This window comes from Theropithecus gelada, chromosome 1, assembly GCF_003255815.1.
Source record: "Theropithecus gelada isolate Dixy chromosome 1, Tgel_1.0, whole genome shotgun sequence".
In the NCBI taxonomy this organism is placed as follows: Eukaryota; Metazoa; Chordata; class Mammalia; order Primates; family Cercopithecidae; genus Theropithecus; species Theropithecus gelada.
Genome location: NC_037668.1, coordinates 80,595,708 through 80,608,367, shown reverse-complemented (window position 1 = coordinate 80,608,367; position 12,660 = coordinate 80,595,708).

The window sequence follows — 12,660 nt, the reverse complement described above, 5'->3', positions numbered from 1 at the left end:
TTTTTTTTTTTTTTTTTTTTTTTTGAGACAGAGTCTCGCTCTGTCGCCCAGGCTGGAGTGCAGTGGTCGGATCTCAGCTCACTGCAAGCTCTGCCTCCTGGGTTTATGCCATTCTCCTGCCTCAGCCTCCCGAGTAGCTGGGACTACAGACGCCCGCCACCTTGCCCGGCTAGTTTTTTGTATTTTTTAGTAGAGACGGGGTTTCACCGTGTCAGCCAGGATGGTCTCGATCTCCTGACCTCGTGATCCGCCCGTCTCGGCCTCCCAAAGTGCTGGGATTACAGGCTTGAGCCACCGCGCCCGGCCTAGAGGACCTTTTTTTTTTTTTTTTTTGAGGCAGAGTCTTGCTCTGTTGCCCAGGCTGGAGTGCAGTGGCACAATCTCAGCTCACCACTACCTCTGCCTCTTGGGTTCAAGCGATTCTCCTGCCTCAGCCTCCCGAGTAGCTGGGACTACAGGCATGCACCACCATGCCCGGCTAATTTTTGTATTTTTAGTAGAGAGAGGGTTTCACCATGTTGGCCAGGCTGGTCTCGAACTCCTGACCTTGTGATCCATCCACCTCGGCCTCCCAAAGTGCTGGGATTACAGGCATGAGCCACCACACCCGGCCCGGGGGACCCTTCTATAGAGGGTGCTGTGTCCATCTCCTACAAATTATGCATCTACCAGGAACAATGTATGTGTGTTTTGCAATAGTGGTAAAATTATACTTCCTGAGTCATTCTCAACTGTCATCTACTATTCACTGTTCTAGCCTTTTCCTAGGAGGTCAGATGCTTGTAAATAATTTATTCTCCAACAAAAAAAGCCTTTCCCAAACGAGGAATTCCATGGTGGTGTGGGAGTAAATTTCCTAACTGACGATAACTCTTTTACTGCACATTCTTTTCACTGGGCATGTGCTCAATAAATACCTCTCCTTTGTGTCATGCTGTGTGCTGGACACTGAGGACACAGAAATAGATAAAACCCAGGCCCTGCCCTCAAGGTACTCAAGTCTAGTAGGCAGGGAAGGAGGACAACAGAAAAAGAACATGGTAAGTACTCTCATAAAAAGAAACGCTGGGCGCGGTGGCTCAAGCCTGTAATCCCAGCACTTTGGAAGGCCGAGGCAGGTGGATCACGAGGTCAGGAGACCGAGACCATCCTGGCTAACACGGTGAAACTCCGTCTCTACTAAAAATACAAAAAATTAGCCGGGCCTGGTGGCGGGCGCCTGTAGTTCCAGCTACTCGGGAGGCTGAGGCAGGAGAATGGAGCGAACCTGGGAGGCGGAGCTTGCAGTGAGCCGAGATCGCGCCACTGCACTCCAGCCTGGGCGATAGAGCGAGACTCTGTCTCATAAACAAAAACAAAAACAAAAACAAAATATGGTTGTGTGTGATGGCTCATGCCTGTAGTTTCAGTTACTCAGGAGGCCGAGGCGGGAGGATAGACTGAGCCCAGGAGTTTGAGGCTGCAGTGCACCATGGTCATGCCTGTAAAATAGCCACTGCACTCTAGTCTGGGCAACACAGTGAAACCGTGTCTCAAAAAAGAAAAAAAAAGGAAGCAGCAGCACTTGCTAAAGCACAGAGGCATCCAGCCTGCTGGTAGCGGCAGTCAGTGGTCAGAGCAGGCTTCTCGAAAGAGGCACTACTTGACCTGGGATTTGTTTGTTTGTTTGTTTGTTTGTTTGTTTTGAGACGGAGTTTCGCTGTTGTTGCCCAGGCTGGAGTGCAATGGCACAATCTCAGCTCACCGCAACCTCCGCCTCCTGGGTTCAAGCGATTCTGCTGCCTCAGCCTCCCAAGTAGCTGGGATTACAGGCATGTGCCACCATGCCCTGCTAATTTTGTATTTTTAGTAGAGACAGGGTTTCTCTGTGTTGGTCAGTCTGGTCTCGAGCTCCCGACCTCAGGTGACTCACCCGCCTCGGCCTCCCAAAGCACTGGGGTTACAGACGTGAGCCACTGCACCTGGCCTTGACCTGGGTTTTGAAGGAAAAATAATTACCTTAATTAAGGGAGAGGAAAGAGCATTCTAGGCATAGGGAATCACATGTGTGAAGGCACCAGAACGTGAAACCAGATGATGTTCATAAGGTCAACAAATAATTTGGGATGAGGTTCAAAGAGTGTGTATGGGAGGGAAGAGACCAAGCTGGAAAGGCAGGCTGCAGCAGATAGCAGGGTTTGTGGCCAAAGGTTAGGGGCGTATACTTTAATGCCGTGTGACATTTAGTTACAGTTCTCTTCTGGCACAACTGCTTTTTTCTGACAGTCAGTACAGTCAGTATTTGATTACATTTAGAAGTCCAGATTAATTTATTCACTCATCAACATGGGCTGAGCACCTCACTGTGTCAGTTTTTTTGTGCAGGCAGGCGGCCTCAGGAATAGACTTCTGGGGTCATAGCTTGAAATCTTGTGAGCTTTTTTTAGAAGGCAGTAAATCTCACCCCTGACTTGAGATGATTTATCCTGAAACCTGATTCCTTCCTTGTCCTTGGTGTTGCAACCTTTCTTGGTCATTTGGATTTCCGTGAGCATGCTGCAGTGACCTGGGTCCACACACACATTACAGGAATGGCTAGAATCAGAAGCTGAGCCAGCCAGCTTAGGTGGTGAACACATGCCCAGTGTGCTCCCGCACGTGAGCCTCATGAATGAGATGGAGAAGGCAGAGAATATCAGGTCCCTACTCTTTGGGATTTCATAGTCTTAAAAGCAGAAAGTTGGCCTGGCGTGGTGGCTCATGCTTATAATCCCACCATTTTGGGAGGCTGAGGTGGTTGGATCACGAGGTCAGGAGGTCAAGACCAGCCCAACCAAGATGGTGAAACCCTCTCTCACTAAAAAAAAATACAAAAAAATTAGCCGGGCGTGGTGATGGGTGTCTGTAATCCCAGCTACTCGGGAGGCTGAGGTAGAGAACTGCTTGAATCCGGGAGGTAGACGTTGCTGTGAGCCAAGATGGTGCCACTGTACTTCAGCCTGGGGGGCAGAATGAGACTCCGTCTCAAAAAAAAAAAAAAAAAAAAAAAATAGACCTAGAAGCATTGTTATAAGTTACTAACCACATAGGATAAACTGAGCAATTACAAAGTGCTTCACTCTGTGTTGGGACCTGGAAGGCAAATAAAGAAATCAGACTTGGTTCCTATCCTTACGGTGCTCAGTCTGGTAAAACAGGCCATGACCACAGTGCTTCAGGAAATGGAGGAGCCCTCAGTTGGCTAACCACAGTCCACTGTCAACCAGTAAGGATTAGGAAGGCATCCTAGACAAAGGCTGGCGATCGGGGGACATAGTTTGAACTGACACTGGAGAGAGGTGGAAAGAGCAGCTCACATAGACAAAACAGCCTGAGGAGTTGAGAGAAGAGGAGTGGGTCAGAGGGATTGGTTTGTCTAGTATAGGTGGGGAAGTAGCAAGTGGAGTGGTCAGCAGGGGCCAGATGGGAGGGCCTGGAATGCTGAGCTAAGGATGTGGGCATTGTGGAGACGTTGGTCTCCAAATGGGGGTGATACAGGTCTTTTAGAAAGACAAGTCCCTTTCATTCCTGGGCTCAGTGTGCTCACCTGTAAAATGAGGGAGTTGAAGATTGTTTTCAAAATCATTCCAGTGCATGTATCCTATGATTTACAGCATTGTTTCTTAAAGTTTATTGTGTATCTGTGTCACCTGCGGATCTCAGTAAAATGCATATTCTGGCCAGGCAGTGTGGCTCACACCTGTAGTTTCAGCTACTTGGGAAGCTGAGGTGGGAGGGTTGCTTGAGCACAGCCTGGGCAACATAATGAGACCCCAGTCTCTAAAAATAATAATAATTTTAGGCCAGGTGCAGTGGCTCACGCCTGTAATCCCAGCACTTTGGGAGCCCAAAGCAGGTGGATCACCTGAGGTCAGGAGTTCGAGACCACCCTGGCCCACATGCCGAAACTCTGTCTCTACTAAAAATACAAAAATTAGCTGGGCGTGGTGACACATGCCTGTAATCCCAGCTACTCAGGAGGCTGAGGCAGGAGAACCAATTGAACCTGGGAGGTGGAGGTTGCAGTAAGCCAAGATTGTGCCATTGCACTCCAGCCTTGGTGACAAGAGCAAAACTCCATCTCAAAAAATAATAATAATAATTTTTAAAATGCATATTTTGGTTCAGTAGGTGTGGTGGGGGTCCCAAGGTTCTCCAATGATATGGATGCTGCTGGTCCTCAAGCCACACTTTGAGCAGCAAGGATTTAATTCTTGGGTACTCAAAGTATAGTCTGAGGTCCAGCCTTTGTCAGTCATATAATGCTCTATAAGTTATCTGATTAGAGCCGGGTGCGGTGGCTCACACCTGCAATCTCAGCACTTTGGGAGGCTGAGGCGGGCGGATCACTTGTGGTCAGGAGTTCGAGACCAGCCTGACCAACATGGAGAAACCCTGTCTCTACTAAAAATACAAAATTAGCCAGGTGTGGTGACGCATGCCTGTAATCCCAGCTATTCGGGAGGCTAAAGCAGGAGAATTACTTGAACCCAGGAGGCAGAGGTTGCAGTGAGCCAAGATCACACCATTGCACTCCAGCCTGGGTAACAAGAGCAAAACTCAGTCCTCACCACCAAAAAAAAAAACGTTATCTCATTAGAAATAATGTCCTACCTAATTTTTACAGTGTTTTAAGGTTTGCAAAGAGATATACAAACCTTATTTCCTTCACTGCTTTCAGCAGTTCTTCTTGAGAGGTAATTTTTTTTTTTTTTTAAGACATGGTCTCACTCTGTCATCCAGGCTGGAGTGCAGTGGCACAATCATGGCTCACTGAAGTCTCAAATTCCTGGGCTCTATCAGTCCTTCCGCCTTAGCCTCCCAAGTAACTGAGACTACAAGCACATGCTGCCATACCTGACTAATGTTTTTATTTTTTGTAGAGACGGGGTCTCTTTATGTTACCCAGGCTGGTCTTAAACTCCTAGGCCCAAGGGATCCTCTCACCTTGTCCTCCCAAAGTGCTAAAATTACAGGCATGAGCCACAGCACCTGGCCAAGACAACACTTTCATGGTTGTGTAAAACACCCTTTAAACTTAGGTATTGAGGTTGGTTTGTCTTTTCCCAGCCTCAAGGTGGGGTAGAGATTGGGAGTCCCATTTTAAAGATGAGAAGACTGAGGTTCTAAAAAGAGAATAAAAGAGAATGGATTTAGTCAAAGCCAAACAAACACTACAGAAGTAGCACCACAGTAATTAATATTGAAACCTCTATTCCAGTGCTTATTTCCAGCAAATGTCTTTCTTATTTATTTATTTATTATTTATTATTTTTTATGTTTTGAAATGGAGTCTCGCTCTGTCACCCAGGCTGGAGTGCAGTGGCACAATCTTGGCTCACTGCAACCTCCGCCTCCCGGGTTCAAGCTGTTCTCTGCCTCAGCCTCCCAAGTAGCTGGGATTACAGGCACATGTCACCATGCCCAGCAAATTTTTTTGTAATTTTAGTAGAGACGGGGTTTCACCATCTTGGCCAGGCTGGTTTTGAACTCCTGACCTCATGATTCACCTGCCTCGGCCTCCCAAACTGCTGGGTTCACAGGCATGAGCCACTATGCCCGGTCTTTTTAAAATTTAATTTTATTTTATTTTTTGTCTTTTTAAAGATGGAGTTTCATTCTTGTTGCCCAGGCTGGAGTGCAGTGGCACGGTCTCAAGTCACTGCAACCTCTGCCTCCCCAGTTCAAGCGATTCTCCTGCCTCAGCCTCTCATATAGCTGGGATTACATGCACCCACCACCATGCCCAGCTAATTTTTGTATTTTTGGTAGAGACAGGGTTTCACCACGTTGGCCAGGCTGGTCTCGAACTCCTGACCTCAGGTTATCCACCCAGTTCAGCCTCCCAAAGTGCTGGGATTATAGGTGTGAGCTACGACACCGGCCCCCTGGCCCTTTTTTTTGAGAGAGAATCTCACTCTGTCATGCAGGCTGGAGTACAGTGGTGTGAACTCTGCTCATTGCAACCTCTGCCTCCTGGGGTCAAGCAATTCTCCTGCCTCAGCCTCCCAAGTAGCTGGGAAGACAGGTGCCTGCAACCATGCCCAGCTAATTTTTGTATTTTTAGTAGAAATGGGGTTACCGTGTTGTCCAGGATGGTCTGGAACTCCTGACCTCAAGTGGTCTGCCTGCCTCTGCCTCCTAAAGTACTGGGATTGCAGGCATGAGCCACCGCACCTGGCCAGAGAAAGTTACCTTTAAACAATTGGAAAGTATGAAATATGCAAATGTAGGAAAGAAGGCTTATTGGTGTGTGTGGCTTACCATTGAGCCGTCAGCTCTAAAGATGGATTATAGAGGAAGCTCATTCTGACAAGAGAGAGATTAATATTAATCTCTGACTTTTGTGTATACATTCATCAAATATTTGTCAAGCCCTACTCTTCACCATGCCCTATGTCAGATTCTGATGGCAAAAGCATGAATCAGTTCTCAGAGAGCTCACTGCTTAGTCTAAGACAGCATTTCACTGTTTACAAACCCTTTTCCCATTATTAATGATAAATATGTCCATTAAAACTGATAGATGAGCTGGGTGTAGTGGCTCAGACCTGTAATCCCAGCACCTTGGGAGGTTGAGGATGGAGGATACCTTGAGCTCAGGAGTTCAAAACCAGCCTGGACAACATGGGGAAACCCTATTTCTACACAAATGATACAAAAATCAGCTGTGCACTGCACCTGTAGTCCCAGCTACTTAGAAGGCTGAGGCGGGAGGATTGTTTGAGCCCCAGAGGTTGAGGCTGCAGAGAGCCATGACTGCACCACTGCACTCCAGCCTGGGTGACATAGTGAGACCCTGTTTCAAAAATGACAATAATAACTGACATTTGCTGGGTGTATAATATGTGCCAATGTTGTGCTAAACTTTACACATCAGTATAATTATGTTAATCCTCAAAAATCTTATTAGAATATACACTACAAGAGGGCAGGGTTTTTTTTATATTAACATATAAACATTTATTCTTTTAAATGTATTAATGCATTTAAATTTTCCTTTTTTATCTTTAATTTTTAATTTTTAAATATTTTTTTCTATTTTCTACACAACTAATTTTTTATTCCTAACTTGCATTATTTTTCTTTTTTTATTATTATACTTTAAGCTCTAGGGTACATGTGCACAACATGCAGGTTTGTTACATATGTATACATCTGCCATGTTGGTGTGCTACACCCATTAACTTGTCATTTACATTAGGTATATCTCCTAATGCTATCCCTCCTCCCTCCTCCCACTGCACGACAGGCCCTGGTGTGTGATGTTCCCCATCCTGTGTCCAAGTGTTCTCATTGTTCAATTCCCACCTATGAGTGAGAACATGCAGTGTTTGGTTTTCTGTCCTTGCAATAGTTCGCTCAGAATGATGGTTTCCAGCTTAATCCCTACAAAGGACATGAACTCATCCTTTTTTATGGCTGCATAGTATTCCATGGTGCATATGTGCCACATTTTCTTAATCCAGTCTATCATTGATGGACATTTGGGTTGGTTCCAAGTCTTTGCTATTATGAATAGTGGAGGGCAGGTATTTTTGTCTGTTTTGTTTACTGATGCATCCCTAGAACCTGGAAGAGTGCTTGTCACATGATAGGCACTCAAAAAATGTTGATGAATACATTAATAAACAACACTGTTAGGCAGGGCGCGGTGGCTCACTCCTGTAATCCCAGCACTTTTGGGAGGCCCAAGTGGATGAATCACTTGAGGTCAGGAGTTTGAGACCAGACTGGCCAACATGGTGAAACCCCATCTCTACCAAAAAATACAAAAATTAGTCAGGCATGGTAGTGCACACCTGTAGTCCCAGCTACTAGGGAGGTTGGGTGGGAGAATTGCTTGAACTGGGAGGCGGAGGCTGCAGTGTGCTGAGATTGTGTCACTGCACTCCAGCCTGGGTGACAGAGTGAGACCCTGTCTCAAAACAAAACAAAATAAAACCAAAAACAACCCTGTTAGGTAGATACAATCATTACCTCCATTTCACAGATGAGTAAACTAAGTAACAGGGAGGTAAAATGCTGTGCTTAAGGCCTCCCATATAGTAAAAGGTAGTGCTAAGATGCTTTTAGAGGAACCCAGAACTCTCTGAGTCCAAACCCAATGGTCTTACCCTTCATAGACCAGTGATTCTCAAACTTGAGCATGCATCAGAATCATCCGGGAAATTTGTTAAAACACGGATTGCTGGCCAGGTGCAGTGGCTCACGCCTGTAATCCCAGCACTTCGGGAGGCCGAGGTGGGTGGATCACGAAGTCAGGAGATCGAGACCATCCTGGCTAACATGGTGAAACCCCGTCTCTACTAAAAAAAATACAAAAAATTAGCTGGGCGTGGTGGCGGGCGCCTGTAGTCCCAGCTACTTGGGAGGCTGAGGCAGGAGAATGGCGTGAACCTGGGAGGCGGTGCTTGCAGTGAGCAGAGACCATGTGCCACTGCACTCCAGCCTAGGCGAAAGAGCCAGACTCCGTCTCAAAAAAAACAAAAAACAAAAAAACAAACAAAAAAAACCATGGATTGCTGAACCCCATAACCAGAGTCTCCAATTCAGTAGATCTGGGGTAGGGCTAGAAAATACTCATTTCTAACAACTTCCAGTGATGCCAATGGTGCTGGCCCAGGGACCATATTTTGAAAACCACTGTTCTGTAACGACCAGCCTCCCAATTTCTCATTTATTTCTATGAGGTGAACAGAATTTGGTTAATATGCCATAGCAGATGAGGAATATGAACCCGGAAAAGTAACACTTGTCCAAGGTCCTATAGCAACTGTGGGATTCCACGGTTAGTGCGATCCCAAAATCCTTATCATTCTTGAAAAATATTCCTGTCTCAGGTCATGACATGTGGGCAGGGGATACAGAAGAAACAGAGGCAGGGAGGAGAGTATTTGTCAGGAGGTAGGGAGGATAAAATTTGGAAATGTTGCCACCCAACTTGCTGCCCTGAGGGAAGAGTATGGCTCTGTCACTAACTTGCTGCGTACCCTGGGACAAGCCCCTTTCCTCTCTGGACCTTGGTCCTTTTCCCTGTAAAGCAGGACCTGTCCAGCTTAAAGCACAGCCCGGGAGCCTCAGAGACAGGCAGGAAGTCCAGGTTACAATGATTCGGGTTTCCGAAAGCTTTGCGCTTGCCCTAGGCCCGACAGGTCACGTGGGGACTACGTGATGTGCAATCGCCGCTGTTGAAACAAGAGCATGTGCAGGGCTGGCAGCTGTCACAGCCTTTCCATGTCTTGGGGGGATGGGGAGTGATGAGGTGAGGAAGGGCTGCAGGCTCAACGGGCACGGGCTTGGGGGGGTTGACTGGCCACAGCAGGAAGGGCAGAGCGTCTCCACGGCTAACCCACCCAATGCAAATCCGAGGGGATCTGCAGAGGACAGAGAGCTGGGCAGCCCCCCGGGCAAGCCACCCGGAACCTCCCTCAGCTGCACAAGCCACTGAGAAAGATCGGGTCCGTTTGGACACGAGCACCAATCTCAGGCCTCCAAAGTGACCTCACAGCAAACGTGATTGGTCCAGTCTCTCTCACGGGGCGGGCTCCTCTTACCAACGTGTAACCCTGTGGGAGAGGTTTAGCGGGCTGTGTTACCCGGTGGAAATCATTTTACTTATCTGGACCTCCTTTATAGAAAGGAGGTATTAAGACCTATCCCGAGGCTGGGCGCGGTGGCTCACACCTGTAGTCCCAGCACTTTAGGAGACCGAGGTGAGTGGATCACCTGAGGTCAGGAGTTCAAGACCAGCCTAGCCAACACGGTGAAACCCCATCTCTACTAAAAATACAAAAATTAGCTGGGCCTGGTGGTGGGCACCTGTAGTCCCAGCTACTCGGGAAGCTGAGGCAGGAGACTCGCTTGAACCCAGGAGGCAGAGGTTGCAGTGAGCCAAGATTACGCCACTGCACTGCAGCCTGGGCGACAGAGTGAGACTCTGTCTCAATTAAAAAAAAAAAAAAAGGCCAGGCGCGGTGGCTCAAGCCTGTAATCCCAACACTTTGGGAGGCCAAGAATGGATAATCTTTCTAAAAAATGGTGCTAGAGTAATTATAAATCCACATGCAATAAAGTGAACCTCAACTGTTATCTCATACCTCATACAAAAAGTAATCTGAAATGAATCATAGGCTTTCTAAACATAAGATTAAACCACAAAATTTCTACAAGAAAATATAGGTAAAATCTTAGTGACTTTGGGTTTGGCAAAGACTTCTTGAATATGAAAGAAAAAGCACAAACTATTAACAAGAGAAAAAAACTAGACACATCATTAAAATGAAAAACTTTTGGTTTTGAAAGACAGTTATAAAAACAAAAAAGGCAGGCCAAACTGGGAGAAAATATATGCAAAACTTCTGATAATGGACTTGAATATATAAACAACTCTTAGAATGCAATAATAAAAAAAAATCTAATAAAAAGGGGCAAATGATTTTAACAAACATGTCATCAAAGACACACGGATGGCAAATAAGCACATGAAAATATGCCAACATTATTGGTCACTCAAAAAAATACAAACTAAACCCACGATAAGATACTGTTAAACTCACTATAATGGCTAAAATTTTAAAAGACTGACCACACATCAAATGATGGTGAGGGTGTACAGCAACTAGAACTATCAAACACTGCTGGCGGCCGAGCGCGGTGGCTCAAGCCTGTAATCCCAGCACTTTGGGAGGCCGAGACGGGCGGATCACGAGGTCAGGAGATCGAGACCATCCTGGTTAACACGGTGAAACCCCGTCTCTACTAAAAAATACAAAAAAATTAGCCGGGCGAGGTGGTGGGCGCCTGTAGTCCCAGCTACTCGGGAGGCTGAGGCAGGAGAATGGCGTGAACCCGGGAGGCAGAGCTTGCAGTAAGCTGGGATCGCGCCACTGCACTCCAGCCTGGGCGACAGAGCGAGACTCCGTCTCCAAAAACAAAAACAAAAACAAAAACAAAAACACTTCTGGTAAGAATGTAATGGTAGAATCACTTGAGAAAACAGTTTGGGTGTTTCTTAAAGATAGATATATACCTACCATATGATCTAGCCATTCCACTCCTAGGTATGAACCCAAAAAATGGAAATGAATGCCCATATAAAGACTTGTACACAAATACTCACGGCAGCTTTATTTGTAAGCCAAAAACTGGAAACCCAAATGGATAAACAAATTATGATATATCTACATCATGAAATGTCATTCACTAACAAAAAGAATGAACTATTAATACACGTGGTAACATGCATGAATCTCAAAATAGTTACACTGAATCAAAGAAACTATACAAAAAGAAATAGTACCTACTGTATGATTGTATTTAGATAATATTCTACAAAATGCAACCCATCTTCAGTGACAGAAAGCAGATTAATGATTGCTGGGGAGGGAATGAAGTACAAAGGCACATGAGGAAACTTTGAGGTGATGAATATGCTCATTATCTTGATTGTGATAATGGTTTACAGGTGTATACATATGTAGACACTCATAATTGTTACTTTAAAGTTATGTGCAGTTTCCTGTATGTCAATTAGACCTTCAAGTAATGTTTCTTATAGCTTTAAGAAAAACCTGGGTCAAAAGAGCAAGAGTCAATGATATTCTAAGTTCAGTTAATGAAAACCAAATTATTTGGAAGGATAATCCTTCTTCTTAATTCAGTCAATAATACTTGGGCATGTAATATTGCTGGGCACAATCAAGACACTGCGATTATAATAAGAATGAGCTAAGACCACATGGACAATGTCAAATTGAAGCAGAGAACTTAAGAAGTCAAGCCAAAAAAAAAAAAAAAAAAAAAACATGGGAAAAGCACTCTAGGGCAGAGGCAACAGTAAGTTCAAACAGATCACGAGGTCAGGAATTTGAGACCAGCCTGGTCAACATGGTGAAACCCCGTCTCTACTAAAAATACAAAAATTAGGCGGGTGCGGTGTAATCCCAGCTATTCGGGAGGCTGAGGCAGGAGAATTGCTTGAAACCGTAAGACGGAGGTTGCGGTGAGCCAAAATCGTGCCACTGCACTCCAGCCTGGACAAAAGAGCAAAACAAACAAAAAGAAGTGACCTCTTACTTGGTTCAGCCTCTCGTCACCAACTAACTCTCTTGTGCCCTCTACCGCTCAGGTGATTTCATTTAAATGCAGTTCAACTCAGAAAATAAAGGGAAACATTCCTAGATTTTATTTTATTTTATTTTATTTTATTTTATTTTTGAGACGGAGTCTCGCTCTGTTCCCCTGGCTGGAGTGCAGTGGCGCGATCTCGGCTCACTGCAAGCTCCGCCTCCCTGCAAGCTCCGCCTCCCGGGTTCCTGCCATTCTCCTGCCTCAGCCTCCCAAGTAGCTGGGACTACAGGCGCCCGCCACTGCGCCCGACTAATTTTTTTGTATTTTTAGTAGAGACGGGGTTTCACCATGGTCTCGAACTCCTGACCTTGTGATCCGCCCGCCTCGGCCTCCCAAAGTGCTGGGATTACAGGCGTGAGCCACCGCGCCCGGCCCATTGCTAGATTTTAGTAATCTACATCACCCTGCTCTATTCTATCATCGAGCCCTATTCCATTCTTGGCCCTGTGACCAGCATACAGGACACAGAGGTCACAGTCTGGTGGGGGATACAGACTTCATGCCATTATT